The 20,943-nt window shown below is 40.0% G+C and overlaps 1 protein-coding gene across 1 annotated transcript in view; it reads right to left on the bottom strand.

The window, feature by feature from the left end:
- ctnna2 (catenin (cadherin-associated protein), alpha 2) overlaps positions 1–10,044 on the bottom strand; it is a 312,264-nt gene extending 302,220 nt beyond the window's left edge. The window contains exon 1 of the mRNA XM_041964876.1: positions 9,925–10,044. The gene's annotated coding sequence lies outside the window, so the exon portion shown is untranslated. The remainder of the gene's footprint in view (positions 1–9,924) is intronic.
- Positions 10,045–20,943: the final 10,899 nt, after the last annotated feature.

Below are 20,943 nucleotides of genomic sequence, written 5' to 3'. Positions count from 1 at the left end.
ATGACATGGCTATCAGAAAATGCAAAAAAGAAATAATGGACCTGACTATGAGGGAAGCCCTCAACGTGTCAAATAGCCAGAACACTGACACATTGCCAACCTTACTTACATGCCACTTGCTGCCATCTTTTGAACCTGCTAAAATAAGTTATCCATTATGTTCATATTACAGGTGTTTTTTAGTGGAATATACCCTTTCTGCACAATTGGACACAGCACCTTCAACAGTTTTAACAATTTGTGAAAACCATTACTGGATCCTTGTGTTTTTTTTTATTTGTTAGTATTATCAAATATGTCACTTCACAGCATTCTACTCATGTCTTTTAGTCAGTGAATATAGTTGTGAGTATGATCGATCAAACTTCCCTTTGGAGGACTATTAAAGGCAAATTCCTCTTTTCCCGCATCTATAGAGTAATGCACCTGTCTCAACATAAAATGGCCAAGCTGAGGAGACGACTGCTTTCCATTGTAATCACATTTTTCTGCCAGACTGATCAGGCTTACAACAATTTGTTAATTACTTAAGCATGGCAAACTTCGCAACCTTGCAGGAACCTTATCAAATGCTCTCCCACTTATTAAACATGCACGAAACATGGATGTTTAACAATGCAGGATTTTGAATATTTCAAAAACATGCTCTGCAACTGTTGTGAATGAGGAGGGGCCATGGGGATAGAAACAATACCTTTTGGTGAGAAACACAAAATTTTGGCACCTTTAATCATGTGAAATCTGCATTTTGTTGTCTGAGCAAAATACTGTGTATCAAATACAGTGATGTCTATCCATACTATTTAAACAATCCCATCAAATTGAGTTTACTCAATAATCAATCTGCTATTCTCCTTTGTTCATTATCCAAAATACTCCTTCATAAAGATGAATTTAACACCTGTTTGTTGTAACACTCTTGATACAACCTGAATTTAAAAACTTTATATTCAAACTTCTGGCACATCAATCTTTTTTTTTTTTTTTTTTTTTTTTTTGCACTTTGTTAAGTCAAATAGCTTTCTAAGAGACATTTCACACAAATGTTGTGACAGGATAATAATTAGGGGATAGGATAATGACTGTCATCTGACCTAGCTTTGCAGCCTGGCTGTCAATACAGCAGACAAAGCTCAGCTTTGATTTGAAAGAGGGAACACAGGTTTCTTTAAGGCCTGCGGTATACAATTACTGTCTTTGTTCGTTACACTACAATGATACAGGATTGCTACAACATTATAGTAGATATTGGCAGTGACTTACAACCATCTTCACAAAAAACTCAGCTCCTCTTAATCTCATATTATTGTGGAGTGCAGGTTGTTGCATTGAAGCTCCATAAGGTGACCAAAAAAGGAACTCTGAAATTACACCTTTTATCTCACACACCGGCCATATTCATATAAGCAATGATTGCAAAAAGAAATTTTAATGAAACAAGGGTAAACAATACTGCACATCTAAAATCTTATGCAGTTCTCTAGTTTCTTAATAAAACAGAGACTGTGTAAGGAACTATATTCCAATATTCCAAGGACTACATCCTATTACAGGATAATGTCATGGGATGGGTAAACCAAACTAATGTCATGGGATTAAACCATGACAGTGGCCTGGTATAAATGGGTCAAAAACTGTTTATAATTCCACATCAGACATTGAGTTTGTGTGTGACAATGGAATACAGTTATATAGAATGTACATACTGTGCATGCAGTCTTGCACTTTTGAAAACTTTAAGTCATTTGCATGGTCAAAATTATCTGCTCAGTAACTAAACCTTTAATTACTTCAAACTGCTAAATGCTTTTCAAATGCGTGGATTTGAATGTGTGATGAAATCAAAAGACTTATGACATTTAATGCGACTGTTCTCATGCATAGGCTTACAGAATGCTAAGTCCTCTGAAACAAATTTGTGATTTTGGGCTATATTAAAAAAAAAGTGACTTCACTTAAACCTCTTTTATTACCGCTTGTGGTTATATTTAATCTTGAATTTATCATACTGCAGAAATTTAGCGCAGCCATCTGCTGCCTTGTAGCACATACTGTATTTCAAATCCAAACATCATTTTATCATGTAAAATTATCATGTGTGCTGTGTGCCTTTTGGGGTGGGAGGTTCAAATCGCTGAAAGAGTGAAATGCCTGATCATTTTATAAGTTAGCGTCATCCTGAACTTTTGATGTCCTGTCAAAATATACCAAAAAATATTAATAAGATATGAATGTGCAGATGCAACCATGGAAGCCATATTTACGGAATGAGGCAGCAATTACAAGAGCTAAAAGCAAATATGAGAGTGCATTCCTTAAATGTCTTTGGTGGATGCTCAACATGTCAACATGGCTGGCCTTGCTTGGCTTGTTTTTTCTCTGCTAATGCCCTGCCTATCTTTAGCACAGCCTTGTGTCTTGAAGTAGTGGACATTATATGAGCGGTGTGTGTTGGCGTCAGGAGACAGAAGACGGGGGACAGTTGTGAAAGAGTTACCAGTAAGCAAGCTTTTCATTGTTCAGCATGGTGTCACACAAGTATTTGAGTGGGCTGGTCACGCCATGAGACACACAACACAGTCAACACCAATAATGACAATTTCAGCTCGAGATGAAACATAATCTAGGAGCTACTGCCATCGCTGCCCACATCTATGATTCTTTTCAGCAATTCAAACAGGTTTGGTGTTGTGCTCACCGACAGGTGTTTCTCAGGTTAAAAACAACTGAGCGAACAAGCTTTGTGGGTGAGATCCAGAGCCAGAAGAATGGCATAAAAAACAGTTCAATAAATATTAATGCAATCTAGGCAGCTATACATGTTGCTGCAAGTTTACTTACAGAAACTGCAATCGTAATATTCACTTATTTCTTTGGTTGGCATGAAAAAGTTACGTCCAAGCATCAGTTACCACAACCTCTATGTCAACGGAAGCTGCTAATGTGTCAGCCACTAAAATTTTAACATCTTGTTCAGAAAGCTAAGACAGCAAATGTCCTTGCTCTTTTAATGGGAAAAAATAGAGGGCTATTAATGGGGAACTGTGGGTGACTGTAGAAGATGTAGACAGAAAGGAGTATAATTGGAAGCAAACTATACAAACATACAGTATGAGGATAATTTCTGAGAAATTGGGTAAGACTGAAAAATGTATGTGCTCGTTGCACTGTCAGGCATTTCTGTGAAAATCAAGAGCAGCTGGCACATTCTAAGCCTTTAACACTCCAATTTTTGCTGTATTTATAGAGAAGATCTATCTTATCTTAACTTAAGAGGTTCATTGCATGAAATGTATGTATTTAAACTTTTGAAAAAAAAATTGCCCTGAAAAAATGTGTCCCCATCCTCCAAGCCCCGGATGTCAAACCCTAGAATCGCGCCTGGTCAGCAGATACATTTTCAGTAAGAGGAGTGAAGAAAAGCAGTGACCCAACAATAGAAAAGTTAATGCACCAAGACAGAGCACGCACACTATGGGGGAGGAGCTGGGTCTATACTTGGGGGCCCATACTGGTCCCAGATGTAGCCTATGGTGGGGGTGGATAGTGAGAGTATTAAAGAGACAAGTGAGAGCCCAGAAAGACAGAACTAAGAGGATGAAAGACCTGAATGGCCCATAGCAAGGCCCTCTGCACAGATTTGTTTTTGATAGAACAGGAGACAGACAGACAGAACTTTCTAGTGTCAGAAATGTGTTAACTTGACCTCACGTGGTTAGAGAAACACTGATTGTGCAAGTGAGAGTGACATTGAATGTTTGCACACACATTATGCACAGTTCACCAAACTGCATTGTCAGTGCCCATTCATCGATGCCTACATGCTACATCTGCAAAATTCACCAGATACCTGTTTCTATGGAAGCGAGACTCATCTCATAAAACTGTTGAGGCTGACAGAAACTAGTTTATAAGCTGTGGTCTTGACAAGTCACAGTCCATGACTGGCATCTGCACCCACGCTTGTTCTACTTGTAACTTCATTAACGTCTCAACGTTATAAAAATAATTGTATTTTGTAGTGAGCAAGGATGTGGACAAGAATATATATCACATATATCACAATCACCCCAGAGGAATATTGCTGATTATACAAATGGAAACAAATTGACATAAATTGTAATCACCAACAGGGAGTAGATTCAGTTGCTTATAGCCTGTGTAATTATGTCCTGGGTATCTTTCACATATCCCAACTATCTAATACAAGTTTAACATAAATCCAGTAGGAAGAAGCATATCTGTGTCATTGAAAATGCAATAATATGTACAGCTTTAAAGAGACAACTTAATTATCCTGATATTAAGGCCATATTCGTGTTGGTAAAAAGTATCTATGGTCATCATTGTCACAGTTTCCAATGACAACATCAAGTTATACTGGACCGCTGGTGCCCCGAAGTGAATCCATGTCTTACCATGACTACCACATTCACAGTGACTTCGACATGCAGCTCCAACTTCAAAAAGACTGTCTTTGATGCTCACAGTTCAAGCCATCCTAGTCCGCATGAATAACATGAATTCTTAGAGTGAGACGTAGCCAGCTATAAAGGTGATGAAATGATCCACATCAGCAGGATAAATTCTTAGTATTACTGAGGTGGTTCTGCCTGCATTTGTGAACAAAGGCTTTGCTGTCACTTCATACGCATAACCGACAGGGCCACCGACCAACAAAAGGAAAATACTATTAACAATTCGGTCTTCAAAATCAATTACTTTTCCCCAGAAACTGTGACATCTGTGGGAGGCTGAAGGAGAATCATTAAAAACAGTAGAGAATAATCTTGGCAGCAGCTTTGCATCAGCATTCTCCAGAAACAACATCTCATTGAGAAAAGGTGCTGTCTGCTGAGAAATTGTACTTTCTCAGTTCTTAGGAGATACGAACTCCTTTTGCTATCTGTCCAAGAGTGTCTCCACTGATACGACTAAGACCTTATCACAAGTAATTTCACCACTTAAGTAAAGTTGTTGTCAAAAACAACTTTAATTTTGTAAACAGAGTGGCCTGATTTTCATTCTTTGCAAGTCAGAAGATTTCTAACAACAAGTGTTGTCAGCTGGAAAGTCCTTTGACAAATCAGTGAGCACATCTATCGCATGTTCGTACGGCTTTATGTTCCCAAGATTACTGTATGGCCCATTAACATAAAAACAATGATATCAACCCAATGTGATATGGTAAGCAATTACATGAGATTACACGAGAAACACTTGTTTGCTTTAAACAAGTTAATGATTAAAAAAGAGCAGCAAATGGATTTAAAACTAACTACCTGGGCTGATAGTGCAGAGACATTACCTACAACCCTTGCAATAGATTTTGAATTCACATTAGTTAAACAGCCTAAAGGATGGATAAACCTTATTGCAGAATGCAAATTAACAGCATGGATTATCAGCTCATCACCAAGAGATTCATCTTATCCGGTGTCATCATCATATGAAACTGGCCACATAGTTTATAGGTACTTGCTTTTGCTAAAAGCCTGCTGCAAATCAACCCATACACAAAGCTATATTGCACCAGGCCAAGTCATATCCGATGCAATACACAAACCCAGTGCCAAAAAAATTGCGTGTGTAAAACACAAATAAATCAGAATGTGATTATTTGCTAATCCCTTTTTTGTACTGAATTGAAAACAGTATAGACAATATAATTAATGTTCTACTTCATCAGCTTCACCAATTTTTGCAAAAATATACTTATTCTGAATTTGATGCCAGCAACACTTTTCAAACAAGTTGAGACAGGAGCAACAAAAGACTGCGAGAGCTGTGGAATGCTCCAATAACACCTGTTAAGGTAAACAGGTTTACTGGTTACAGGTGATAGTATCATGATTGGATATGAAAGGGGCATTCTCAAAAAGCTTGTCTACAAGCAAGACTGGAGCGAGGTTCACCACTTTCAGAACACATGATTTTATAAAGGACATTACTACATGGGCCCAGGAACACTTTGTCAGTAAACACAGTTCTTTAGGAAATTATTGCATTCTGTTTTTGTTCATGTTTTACACAGCGTCGCAACTTTGGGAATCAGGGTTGTAGATAACTAGGTGCCTGAAAACAATACAACACATACCTTCAATCAGTGCAGCGGAAGACCTCGAGACCACATCACCAAGTCATTCTCATATTCTACACTGAATTTGAATTCCCCCTAAACTTTCAAGTCTGTGCAGATCTGTGAGCAGCTTTTGTTGGTTAAAAGTGGAGGATTCCTACAAGTCTGTAGCGTGGTTAAATATTTAGATCCAACCTGAATATAAGATCTGAGCATCATGAGATATTAAATTTTGATTAAATATTTCCACACAAGTAAAGCTGTGATGACACAAGGGGTGCACATGTTTTTGCATTTTTCATTAATTTAAATTATATTGGCTTCACAAGAAATAGACAAAATATCAGCCTAACTTCTGATGACTTGCAGTGCTTTGTGAGCAGTTTCTTGATTGAAAAGTTATTCAGCCACACCCACCTGCAGATTTCAGAGTAATGGAGGTATGTCTGGATGGATTGATTTTTTTTAATGATAGTCCATAGAGAATGAAGCTAGAAAACAAACTTTCACTGCAACAGCTCTTTTCCTCAGCATTGTGGGTGTGGTCTTAGGCAGACTAATAGACATGAAAAGGAACTTAAGAGAATAACCTCGTTCTTTCTTGCTGCACCAATGATGCTGACACCATACTTTCAGGCACTGCTGGATCATCCACTTTATTGTCCCCCACGAAACAATAAAGTGCTCTTTTTTCTTTTTTTTTCTAGTCTAATGTGGGATAATGTCATAAAAGCAGATAAGAAAACAGCAGATTCATGAAGCCAATCTAACATGCACCTGAGTCACATGCTGTTGGGGAGGCTAAGTAAGAGTAATCAACTGTCCCCAACAACACACAATGTTAAAAGATGAGGATATACACACTAAGCCAAAAACCTTATGACAATGTTTGCTGTCAGTTCAATGCAGTTCGACAATGCAGCGCAGCGTAGGGCAATACAAACCCTGGGGTTAGGAGAGTTAAATTGATGTGGTAGACAAGAGCGATAAAACTATTGATTGTTCAGTGTTTGCCTCATCTCTCATCCCTTAAACAGTATCAAACATTTGTGCAAGAGCTGGAGTGAGAGAAAGCGGAGAGGAGGAAGAGGAGAGGCAATCCTGTTCCAGTTAGCGGGGGTACCATGGCTACGTTTAAGCTCTGCTTCAGAACAACAACAGGGGGTTCCATGGTGTTCAGCCAATATTGCTTCCTCTCCCAGGAGACCGAGAACACAATGCACTCTGACTGCCATTGATTCACCCCTAATTTATGGCTTTTCCTTATCCCCAGTAATGCAAACAGGCTTTATATTGCAAATGGCATACAGAAACTGAGCCAAAACATTTGGAAGATTACATACAGGTGGCTGTCAAACCTTGTAATTCAGTATTATCAAATGAGAAATAAGAGATGGGCTACATACTAGCTGAAAATAACTGTGGTTCAGAATTGGAACTAATTCAAGTTGATTTTGGTCAGTCAGGAACAAAACATTCTACTTTCAAAAATCAAACCAATTGGTCTGTTAAGTTTGTTCAGACTATCAAAGTGATTAAAAAAACAATTCTAAACTGTCATGGTGATTACAAAAGCATGCTGTGCAATGGTTAACCATCTAGTATCCGCATAATTCTGAATAAAGGATGTCGTCTGCAGTAAAATGACAGAAAAATTATATCTTAAGCAGATGGTTAGACAGTGATACACATATGTAGTTATTTCCCAAAGGGCAGAGAAGAAGCTTGGCAGCTTGAAATCACAGCTCTCATCCGCCTCTCGTCAATATTAGGTAAAAGTCATCTTCAATACTGTAAATAATTCTTGTTCATCAAAATCTAACAAACAAATTTTCTTACTATCATACTGTTTCTTTACTGCGTCAAGGCATGGAAATGCATTGTAAGTCACTAACTGAGGGACAGATTGAACTAGTGCTGAAATCATGAGCTGATTATGCTATTAGTCATTCATCAGAAAGTTAACTGACAGGAAATGTATAAATCAATTAAGTAATTTTACAAGCTATAATGTCAAACAACAGCTGATCCTACTTTCTCAATGTAAGGATTTGCTGCTTTGCACACTTTTTTATTTTTAGAAATTTACTATAAGTCTAGAGGTTAGAGAGTTATTTGTCAGACAGACAAGAAATTTAAACATGTCTTGTTGAGCTCTGGGGAATTGTGATTGGCATTAGTCACAATTTTTTTTAGAAGTTTCACAGTAAATTATTCATTTAGTAAATAAAGAATTGATTGAATCATTGAATATGAAAATAGTCAAAAGCTGCAGCCCTTGACTGAACTTTTTTTCATCAAGTGACATTATGATTGTGTAGAAAAATAACATTGCATACTGTATTTCTTTCTGAAAGCTTTTTTTTTTCTCTAACACTCGAAAACCAAAAGACATACCACACTACACAACTAAGAAATCCTTACATTATTTTAGACTCATTCTTTGCAGGCAGTCTAATGAAGCAACATACAGGGAGTGGACAGACACAACTCTGACAGTGAGTCTGAGCATGCCTCCTTGCCAATCAAAAGTTTAGATTCTAAATACAGCCACTATGTGACCCCTAGAGGCCTCTGGGATTCCATGTATCCGGTTACAGGAAGGGAATGTGTCAAACTACACTGGGTACACTGGGTCAAAAAAGCTGCGGTCTGACTACTGCTGCACTGTACTGTTGAAAGCAAAGTGCACTTAGCCGGAAGTATGCATACAAACGAGCACACCGGCGAACCAAAACACACATACACATCTTGATAATTTACAATTCTGCAACGGAAATGACAATGAACAGGAGGGTATTTTGATCAAATCTTAAATAAGGCGCAGTATGTAACATGCAAGGCAGGGAGAAGATATTTCTCATTTCTCAGTGACCGAACATGGGCTGTGGATGAAAGTCCTGTCTTGCTCCGTAATGGTGCACACTGAACATTGTAACGCTTGAATCAGCGGTGTTTTACACAGCCTGCCAGGTTACTTAAACTAATTCTTATCATTATTAAAAGAGCTCATGGAGACTCGACTATAAAGTATCGTTTCCCTTTCAGGGAGAGGCAAGGCAAGGTTGTGTACTTCGCTGCTTACAATCTTTGAGTCAAGCACGGAGGCGTAACAAAGAATTCAAAATAATTTGCAAAAGATTAGTACGACTTGTAGCTCGTGCGACAGAAAACGAGTGGCGGGTTTATTTCAAGCTGCGTAAGAATGTGAAATAAACAAAGAAGGCAACATTATCAGACAAAAGAAATGTAAGAGCGCTGCAAACACTTGAATGGGCATAGGCTAAACGGTCTTTCAATGAGTGAACAAACTGACGGGTTTCTGCCCAGCTCCTGAAGGATTTAGCAGCCGTTAACGCAGATGTGGGACCGTTATTTTTACTAGCATGAAAGTCGCCGGTGTCAGTTAGCTTAGCCGTTCCACTAGCCTAGCAGCCTAGCTTGTCTCTGCCCGACAAGCTCACATAAGTCAGTCGGAGCAGGCTTTCAGCACTGGGCTCACTGGATAGCAGTGCTGGGAGTGCGGTTTCAGACAACGTTAGCAGAGTCGGCAACACAGATTTATAGCTAACGAGAACCGCTCGGCTCAGCAACCTGACGCCGTGGAAGCATGTTTTATCACATGCTGTAACAAGTATTTCGGTGCGGGTATCTATTTACGATACCCCGCCAACTAGCTTAAGCACAATGATGAATGAAAAGGCGGACCTCGCCTAAGCTAATGTTAGCAGTAACGTACAGCGGGTCAGCCAGTGCAGCAAGTGTGATGCTACCAGGCTGCTAGCAAAAAAAAATCACCCAGTTGAAAAACCACAGCATTCAAACGGCTAACTAACGCTACGCACCTTTAACCGTTGGAGATGACACCTCTTGCAGGTCCGCAAACTGTGTAAGTTATAGCGGCTGGTTTCACTGAGTATTCCCAAAAAATGGTGTCCTCCTGCTTCTCTGACCCACGGTGAGGAGTGAGAATCGACTCAATCCGGACGCTTTCCTCAATCCTGTGGTGCTGAATCTGAGGCTACACGCTTCTGTCGGTGTCTCGGAAGTGTCTCCTCCTCCTATGGCTCCCTGCGAAATAATGACCCCTCCCAGCGCTCGAACCACAACAACAAAGTAGGCAGGTGCAGATGATGGTGCGCTAGTAACGGAAAGCCTTGCTAGATTGTGGGCTGAGGGCTGTCAAATCAGGAGTCTCCGTCGTTGACGCATGCGTGATTCCAAGTGTGAGGATGCGCCCTGCCAGCGAACACACTGAAGGGAGGATGGCACCGCTTTGGCATATTCTGCGAGGGTGCATGCTGATTCCGGCAGTATTAACAACATCATTTATAGTCTAACTATGTAACTGTGTCAATATCATGATACATTTAGAAAGATATCATATATCACATCACATAACTAGTATTTTGTAGAAGTATTTGTTGTAGCAATAACTGCAGATTACTATGTGTAAGTGTAAGGAGGACAGAATAAAGTTCCTACTGAATACCACTGACATGATGGGTGCAAAGTTGGTGCACTAGATTGGGTTGGATTCATTTTGGGTGTGGAAAGTGTTATGTGTAGAGTTATTGTATTTGTTTGTGTGTTATTTTGTGTTGTATATAATAGCCTTAATTTAAAAGTCTTACATACAATTGCAGACAACTGCTAAAATTCTTAGATTAAATATGAATGTGACCAAATAGACATAAAATAGTGAAAAACATACATTTTGATTAATGGGCCAAAGAGATTATTATATACCAATATATTTGGGAAAAAAAACTTTTCAATGTGAATGTGAAGTGCAGCCTGTAATTGCTGAAACTAAACTACTAAAACAGTTTTCTGATACTGATGTTGATGATTCTATTTACTTTAAATTGCGGCAGGGGTTTGGGGAAAGCTGAATATCTCTTCACTTTTTTTAAAAAAAAAAAGTCACCTTGTTTATCCCAACTGTGGCTTTGTCTGTGCAGGTCAAAGACAACTCAAGGGCACATCAGCCAGCTAATGGAGGGGAAGAGGAAACTCCACCACACCCAATTTTTTTCTGCCAGTCCGGTGAGGGAAACGAACTGTGACCTTCCGATCACAAGCCGCTTCTCCAATCTCTAGGCCACGGTTGCCCCCATTAGTACAATGATGCCTCTAACTGGATTATATTCTCTATTTTAAAAATGTATCTGAGCAAGAAAATTATATTAAATCTTGTGTATCAGGATGCTATTTGAAAAAGACAGGAGCAGAAAGACATCAGCATGAGAAACTTCCTGCCAACAGTCCTTTTTCACATCAGATATTCTGACTTTTCCTACTGTGTCAATGTCTTGGGGAAAAGGCCGACAGTATAAAGAGGTCAAAGGTCAAAATAACAATCCAAGGCAAGGCTGACGGTTACTGGAGTTACCACTGCGGCTCTTCTTCTACTTCCTCCTCTACAAGAAATACAATATCAGTATTGAAAATGTTGGTGTCAACCACCAGGTATATTTCTGCCCTAAAATGGTAAAAAATTAGAAGAAATAAACTCAATGTGAAGTTACATATTTATTGCAATCGCTGAATCAAACCCTCAGTCTCGTGGACTGCATGTCTGATGAGTGCTCTGATACTTCATTGAGGTTCAACAGTGTTCTTTGTTTTTTTTAGACATTGTTTTGAATGAAAAAACAATGATAATGCAATAATGATGACTGTTGTGCTCCATGTATAAAAGCACGAAACCCATCCAGATGCCTCAACATGCAGAGCTTTAGTGGCTACAGTAGGCCCAATTTTTTAAATGAGAGGCTCAGAAAATAATGGCTATAACGTGGCAGTCCTGATAAAAAACACACAGGTGCTGTTGTGTGGGACCAGCAGGTACACTGACTCCACTCAAACAGCAGGGTCTGTCTACCTATCCGCAAAACATTAAAACTCAGACATCAACATGTCCGCCGTAAACATGTTTGCTTTTCACTTACCAAATGCTTGATAAAGCTGAAAAGAAGTGTATATGACCTCACTGCTCTGCAGTAAAAGTCATCGTGTGGAAGAAACCTGTCGGCAGGTAATTAGTGCCCCTTTTGCACTGCTGACCATAGACTTGCTAATTACTCCTACAAACGTTAGAGTGATTTCATTTCAGTGAATTAACAGAATTTACGGACTGAAGGCTTTTGCAAAAAGAAGTATGTGTGGATAATTTAAACTCAAAGGAAGAAGCTCTAAAAACACATTTGTTTTTTGTAACTTGGAGTTGGTCTTTTTGTTTTTGCATCATTTTGCAGATAAGCACAGGGTCTTCCTCTCCCAGCATAACAGACTGTAACTTGAAAGCTGTCATGTGCAGATGCAGCCTTCAGTAGTGCCCCAGTGCAACCAACCTTCCTCCCATCTGGCAGCAGGTACAGTTCTTACATCTTTTAAAAAGTTTGTTTCAGCAGAAGTGTTGTGCTTTATACAATCACAGTCCTGAACTTCCTGTCACCTCACAGGCTATTTGCTGTGGATAACCGGAGGACCTACAGACAATTGCAACATGTCCGTCGATCCATCCTTCAAGTCTCCACCGATGCGATGTGGATTGGGTATCCTTCTAATAGCTAGGTCCTCCAGCTCTACCTGGGGGACCCAAAGGCTTTCCCAGCCCAGATTGCATATGCATGTAGTCCATCCTGCTTGTTCTGGGTCTTCCTCAGGGTTTTCTCCCAATTGGAAATGCCCAGATTTCATCCACAGGGATGTTGTCAGGAGGCATCCTAATCAGATGCCTGAACGACTTCAACTGTGTCCTGGGGAAAGACGGGGTGAGGGGAGTCCAACTCTGAGCTCTTTCAAGTTATCTGAGCTCCTCACCCTGTCCCTAAGGGTGAACCTAGACTCGCTATGAAGGTAACTCATTTCAGCTGCCCCACTGCCCAGAGCTAATGACCATAAGTAATGTTTGGCACATAGATTGCTAGGTTTAATCGTGAGCATTGCCTTCAGGCTCAACTTCCTCTCCATCTTGACAGTCCGGTATGGTGGCTGCATAACCACAGATGGCAATCCACCTGTTGATCTCTTGCTCCATCTTAGCCTCACTCGTGAACAAATCTATTCTCAGCTCATTCCCAACCAAGTAAAGCCACGGCAGTTCATTCCTCCATTCCTTAGGAAAAGTGGATCTCAGAAGCTTTGTGAGCTTGGTCTTAAGAGAAAATTCTTAGCTGGAAACCTTTACTGTCACTTACTTTGTGAGAATGTCCCCTGGGCTCGAGCAAAGGCCTCTGTTAAAGCTAGAGGAAAACACAGGTTGCAGAAAGTACCAGCAAATTTCCCATCACTCCTCTCTGACCCGGTCGGTAAATGGTTCCTGGATGTGTACTACACAACCTGATCTCACAGCAAAGTGTGTAATAGAGCCACCGGTCCACCATGTCAATGTCACCTTTTGCATGTGTGAAAAGAACACCTTCTTTTTTTTAATGGTGATCAAACCCAGGTCTCCTGTGTGAAAGTCCTGTTTGTACTCCCCTCCCATCATTATCACCCCCTGCAGGTCCTGCACCTCCACACACGTGTGTACCTTTCACACCTAGGCGAGACACAGCGTGGTACTGACACGCTATCCTTGTGTGGATCAGTGGGGCTATTACATGCTTTAGCATAATAACAGTGTGGTGCAACAATACATCCAATTATTGCCATTCAGCATGATCAAGTTATGTGCTGCTAAAAATGGTTTAAATCATTTTGCATGACCATACAGAAATGCATAATTTCCATGATTCATGTTGACACCAGGAATTTATCACCTTTTATACATAATCACCACCTCCATTCCTATTCTAGCTACCTAATTAAACTGCTACAGAGCTAAACACTTGCACATACATTTTCAAAAGCACTTCATTTTGGTCGACAGCCATATTCATTACTCATTCGTCAACACATCAGCTCACAGGGCAGGCTTAGAGGGGACACACCCTCTAGTCTGAAATGAGCAGGTAATCGGTGAATGCCTCGCAGAAGTCCTGTCTCCTGAGGAAATTGGATTACACTGACTTCCAGCCACCATATTAGGTCAGGAAGACACAGCTGAATTAGGTGGACCTTTGATGCTTTGCAGCTGTGGCAGATGAAGTCTTCCTAAACATTCACAGTCTTTTAGGAAACATTAACAATATCGAAACACTATCTTCAGTTTAAGACTACAGCATGGCAGCAGAGGTTTTAAAGTGGGACTAGGATAAAAGTGACGATCAATACATCTAATGGTGAATTGTTTATTGGTGGGTGAACTTTGCTTAGCCAGCTGCGTGCATTGTCTTTAGTACCAGCATTTTCTTTTTCTGTCTCCTTATTTGTCTTGGGAGAAGAGAAGAGCAGAAACAGCAGCCCATTGTTCTGCTTGTGTTTTGAGTGCATGGCAGCAACCCAGCACAACATGTTAGCAAGCTATTATTCATTTGTCAGATGGGGGACCGTGACTACGGGGTTACTGTAGAGATGTCTCGCAGTATATCCAAGGCTTTCACTATCTGGTTCACTGACCTGATCCATCTGGAGCAAAGCTACACTGGGAATAAACCTATCTTTGAGTTGAGGAGTTGTCAAGTACTTTATTATTTTTAGATCAAGGCAAGCAGCATAAAGCAGTGCAAGATCATAAGTGCCTTTCGTCTTGTAAAACTACACGGCTTCACACTGAGATTTCCTCCGAGATTTTATTCATGCAGTGTGTATGTACTACAATCTCCAAGCGTACAGTATATGTGCGTGCTTGCATTCACACATTCCCAAGTGACAAGCTCAGTCCCTAACCCTGACTTACATAAAACCTCATCTGTTTAGAACACATATTCACATTCCACCACAGTGTCCAGCTGGGCCCTCCCCTCCACCCAGAGGAGAGGCACTCCAGGGAGCGCAATCAGAAAATGTCCCTGGACCAGCTTCTACCCCTCTCTTAACATAATGAGGCCGTCACTACACCCAACCCGCCGTACTTTGGGGATGAATAATAAAGTTTTGTAGTCTCTTGGCTCTCTAAACCCCACGCTTCATCCTCTGACTCAAAGAGATGAGAATGCAGAAGACAGGAAAGAAGGGTTGGGGCTGCAGTTTTTTAAAAAACTGTCACTGGAAGTTAATATCTCAAGAGGAGAATATTTTTCCTGTTTCTTTTGATCCCTCCTTTGTGACATGAGGGTCATTCATATCTGTTGAAAACAGCAGTCAAGAGCTATTTTGTTTTCAAATGCCTGAGACATGAACGCCCATGGACAGAGTCCTTCTGAATGGCCTTGCACCCAAGACCGTTACCACTTTGGGTTGAGGAAGAATTTTGCGTTTCACCCTGAAAATGGAGACTATCCAGCACCTCTGTATAACAACTTTATTCCTGCCATCGATCATGAGACAATAATGCAGGTGTGTGCAAAATGTGTACGTCAATATTTGAAACGTAAAAGCTACAAGAACATTTTTTGACACATTATCTTTACTTAAGCAACAAAGGTATCTTACAAAGGCCGACCCGTCAAGCGCTCATACTTTTAAATGTCGCTATAAACACACAATGTGACACATATAACAAGGAAAGTCTCTCAAGAAAAGGCCAAGAGTCCTTCAGTTTGAGAAGTTAAATTGTAGGCAAAACCGCATGTGTTGTCGAGACCAACACTATCTGTATACTTAAAGCAGTTTCTGATCAGTGAAGCAGGATCAAGATGTGCCTCGTGATAATAGTTATCGAAGTTTTCCTTCTGCAGATTTTAATCCTAGGAGAGTCTTCATAACCATTAACTTGTTCAGGCACATCTTTTCATCCACGAGATGCAATCACAGTGGCAATCATCTCTGCATTCTGCTCATTATCATTATCCTCACATCAACACAAAACTATCACTTTGTCTGGGGTATTATTGAAATTGTTCACCCTCTATCTAATAGTTTCTACGGAGGAAAAAAAAAATCTTGTTCAATGTGACAATCAGATACGATATCAAAAAGGGTCCCTGCACAATTGGATGGAAGATTGCCTTTCAAATGCAGAACACAAGAGTGAGAATGATTACATTTAAATGAGCACCCCACTTACGTGGTGATTTTGGTGGGGGTATGCTTAACCTTACCTCTGCGCTTTCAATCAGAGACACTAAAAATAGGAGAATTCTTTTGGTGTCTAACAGATCGGCCTGATCAGCTGGTTTGGACACTTCATTGTGCACTGGCTGTTCAAGCTTTTCCTACAATACCCTTTGGTGGAACCAGAAAAAGTGTTTCCAACTACTTCAACAAAATGTACTATTTTTTGCTGATAGCCTCTGTGGCATTCTGAGTCATGAAGTAAGGGCGGCTCATGATTTAATACATGAGATAAAATGAATCATTTAGACGACCGTCAGACATGATTTATTATTGGATATGGTTTAACAGCTATCTTTTATCCTTTGGAGAGTATGGGAAGTCATTTCATAGTAAGTGCTCTTAGGTCTATGGATCATGAGTTAGTGGAATCTTTATTGCAGCAACACAACATTACCTTTCTTCATTGCTTATATAACTGCTTGGCTGCTGACAATCATGCTATGGCATATTGATTGTATTAGAAAGCAATGCACCGATGTCACACATTTTTCTCTCTAGAAAAATATGCCTCTACCGTGGACGGGTCAGCATGCTCAAGGGCGGGATGGTTGCATCTGCTGGGAATGTGCATGTGTTCATCCCTTCTAGGGCTGAAATCTTAAAGCATAATAATGTCAGATTTTTTTTATTACTTACTTTACCATCCCTGTCCACCAATCCAATAAAATGCTTGAAGGGACGGTTTCTACCCCAGTAAAAAAGCAGTTATGTTTGTGAAATACACTGTGGATTATTATGCACTCAGGGAAGAGGTGGCATATTTGTGATCATGTTGCCCTTTTTGCAGCACCCAGTGGCTTGCTTTGTTAGCATCCAGGGTTGTTAGGGGTGTGCTGGCTAGATAAGCTTGTGTGGCTTCTCCCAGAGACGCACACGTTACAATGGGATTTAATGTGAGAATGAAACAGCATCTGCCTGTCATTTTGTCTGCGTGCTTGTGAATTTTGTTGCTTCCATTCCAAACACAACCCTCAGAGGGCCGCATAACGCCATCTGTTAAGATTTATACAAGAATATATTTGGAATTTCTGGAATGTTCCCGTGGCTTTTCTGAAAATAATTTTGCAGTCAGCAAGTGCAAAGCAAAGCATTTCATAGGATGAGCAAGGTTTCACTTTTAAATCGGAAAGCCAACCTTCGTATAACGAATTCTAGCATGTCTTATCCACAGGCCAAATGAGATGAAGGGAGGTCAATCTGTGGCACCACAGTACTGGCTCCTATGCAAGCTCCAAACTAGAACACAACCTTTTGAGGAGGCTCCCAGCTCTTTTTAGCATTTCTGTTCCCATCTTCAGCACGACTGCAGGCTAAAAAGGGGGGCTGTTGATATAAAATACATGGAGTGTTGTGTATATGATATTCTAGCAACCTTTTCAAATCATGTAAATAAGGAGTTGAGTGCAGAATTCTTCCAATGAACAAATCAAAAATTAATGTTTTGAATGTAAAACTACATAAAGGTGAGAAATGGCATGATTAAACATCCCCTTGGCAGTCGTCCTATTGTGATAACTGTGCTGTTTAACAGTCTGCAGCATTGTGTATCAAAATCATTTTTATGTTAACTGGAGTCGCTGCATGGGGTACTGCCGTCAGACGAAAACAATCATAAAGGTCAATGAGTTTGACAAGTGTTGTTATCAAAGTTTAATGATCTTCTGCTCACTCTTAGCATCTACTGCTTCTTAGACACGGCATTCCTTTCTTTAGAAAATAAGGTTGGGAGTTGTCGCAGGCCACTTCAATACACACGAGGAAAGACATTAAGAGGACAACAGTGTAAGAAACCCAGTGGTGTGAAAGCTCATTAAAAGCTGGAAACTGAAGACTAATCACGACCTTCAGTGCAAGTCATCCCTGCCTCATCATCACATTTGTAAAGACTACAAAGACGCAGATGCAAACGCACACATGCACAGCTGTTTATGGCATGAATGATTCATGTTTTGTCACTGCTCCAGCTCCTTGAAAAGCTGCATGATGATGTCATACTGGATCTTTCACAGACAGAAAATCTCTCCAAAGATGTGAGAAACCTCAGCATCCACGGAAGAAGATGGTGCACTTTGAGCTTGGTAATGGTTTGACCTTTCATGGGGAAGGCTATAGCACAGCCTACCTCGGTTCCTCATAGCTGTCAGTAACTAGAGGAGACTGCAGAGCATGATGAATGAGGAAAGGAAGGAAAAAAGGAACAGAAACAGACACAGAGGCATCAATTATTCATACTTCTTGCGCATGTGTTTGGAGGATGCAACTGCACATTCAAACTAGTAACAACCCATAGCATGTGTTGGTTGTTTTCAGGCACAGGTTTATTTCCACAGAGGTTTTTACTTCTCAGGCAGAAAATTCATTCTACAGTACTTTGAGTAAACGTACCAACAAGGCCTTAGGGGGGTGTTGTAATTACTTCTCTGGCTTTTGTCCAGGAAATGCAGCTAATTTTCCTCGTGGAAGTAAAATAGGAGGAAAGCCAGAAATGTCTCTCACCATTTCATCAATACACAGCAGTACACAAGCATTGGTCCATTTCATTTACATTAGGATATCAAAGGGTACAAATGCGCCTCGCTTAAATATTGACTACAAACCCCCATCATATTTATATAACTGCACCTCCCACACTGTGCATTTTCCAGCTCTATATTTCACCACATATGCACACATTGCTCTTTGCATGCTAAGCAATACATTGTAAAAACCCACAATGCAAGATAGGATTGATTCATATAAGTAACAGTACATTGTTTTCATTGATTCTGAGTGTGTGCATGTGTGTTGACATTTGGAGCTACAGTAAAAATCTGCATTATTCCCTAACTAATCCGCTTCTTTGGTAATTCCACCAAAACACCTGCGACGCACAAACCACCTTTCCCATACATACATATAATTCATGACATTAGTAGAAATTGTCACTCATCATATTGATATTCTTAACTGTATTGTTAGGTTAAATCTCCTAGAGTGTTCTCTGTCACACTCTCTTATTATTTATTGATTTTTTATTTTTTTTTTTGAGGTCAAACACGACACTCGTGGAGTAGAAATACTGTAAACATTGGTCGGCTTTGTAATACTTGTATGTGTACACATGTGATAGCTGCTTCTCCAAATACACTTTGAGTTTGATCATTTTGTCACTGTTTCGATTCATCATCATGTCCTAAAAAAAATCCTGTCTTGCTGCCAATGACAAAATGATGACAACTACATCTAAAATATGTTTTTGCTGCACTATTCTTTATGGACTTACATACGCTGAAGGTACAACCATATGTACAGCAATAATGTGATTCAACGTAGGGTGAAAGCCCCCCCCCCACACACACACGCCCCCCCCACCGAGAGGATGATTGTACTACATGATTGGTCTATATATGTACTGTTCCCCACGCTGCTGGAGGGCCATGGAAAAGATAATGCAAGCCAAAATGATGTTTACTTTTAAAATGAATTTGAGAATTGCACTTGAAAAATAATTTGAACCATCTTCAGGGAATATTGTGAATTATGAGTCTCCATGAAAAAACTATAAACTTAATTTTAGTGTTTCATTTATAGCAGGTATTTCTGTTACAGCAGTTGCCATGAAAAAAAGCTTAGAGTGTACTTGCCCCCTTGTGAGACAGAGGACTAGAACATTATACATAGATGGTTGAGAAGTTCTAGATGGCAATTCAAATTTCAATCAAACTGAAGGTCTGAATGATGGAATAAAATTTGAATTAAACAACAGTAACTACATTTTATGATATCAGAAACTTAACAGTGGATCAACAATACAAAGGTCAACACTTAATTGACTGCGATACCTAGAACACTATAATCCATAAAAGCAGGACTCATTATCACCCACACATCGTGTTTGTTAGCCTTCCTATCAACAGTTAAGTAGATAACTCTTAACATGAAGTGGTAACAAAAGGTCCCTGCAGCAGTCCCTGTGACTCAGGGCTCCTGGATGGCTGAAACCACGGGTGGCAGATGCATTCACTAGGTGCTGCCAACCTGCCGCTCTGACAGTAGCCCCGAGACAGCAGGCACCCGCAGGGAGACAGCTAACCTCGATTGATGATGCTACACTAGTAATCACTTTGTCTTTGCCATTGCACTGCAACAATATGGCAGGGAGATTAGTTTCCTGACTTCATAATCTTGATTCATAGAAGTAATTTGGCTCACAAAATGAATTTGGGCTTATTGAGCTACCTAAAAAACAGGTAAGAAGAGGTACCAGTCCCTTATTTTCAAAAGGGTTTTAACAGTAGTACTTGTTACTATATGGCAGCACTGCCATATACTGTAGTACTTGTTATCACCATACAGCAGTACAGTACTTGCATATATCATCTCTATTTTCTTTTATCGTATTGGCTTTTGCAAAAGAAGCACACTCTGCCATTAGGGTTAGGATTAATACCCATGATAATGAAGCTGAAGTCTGCATTTGATGGAATTACAGATATAAAGCCTTGGGCAAAAGATATATAACAAGAAGTAACATATCCAAATTAATTAACTGAAACTGAGTGTTTTTGATTAGATTTTCCATGAAAACCAGATCACTTTCACTCCTAAAACTGATTAAATGTCAAGCATTTTATACCGTGCTTGTATTGCTTAAGTGTTTGCAGCACTGCCTAATAAACCCAGAGGCAAATAAAAGCAGAGGGACAAAAGACCATGCCAGCAGACAGCCACTCTAGATTAGAGTCCACACAGCCTTGAGTACTGGCTGTTTTATGGTG

Source organism: Chelmon rostratus, chromosome 3 (assembly GCF_017976325.1).
Source record: "Chelmon rostratus isolate fCheRos1 chromosome 3, fCheRos1.pri, whole genome shotgun sequence".
NCBI lineage: Eukaryota > Metazoa > Chordata > Actinopteri > Chaetodontiformes > Chaetodontidae > Chelmon > Chelmon rostratus.
This window is presented reverse-complemented; position numbering and strand designations above follow the sequence as displayed.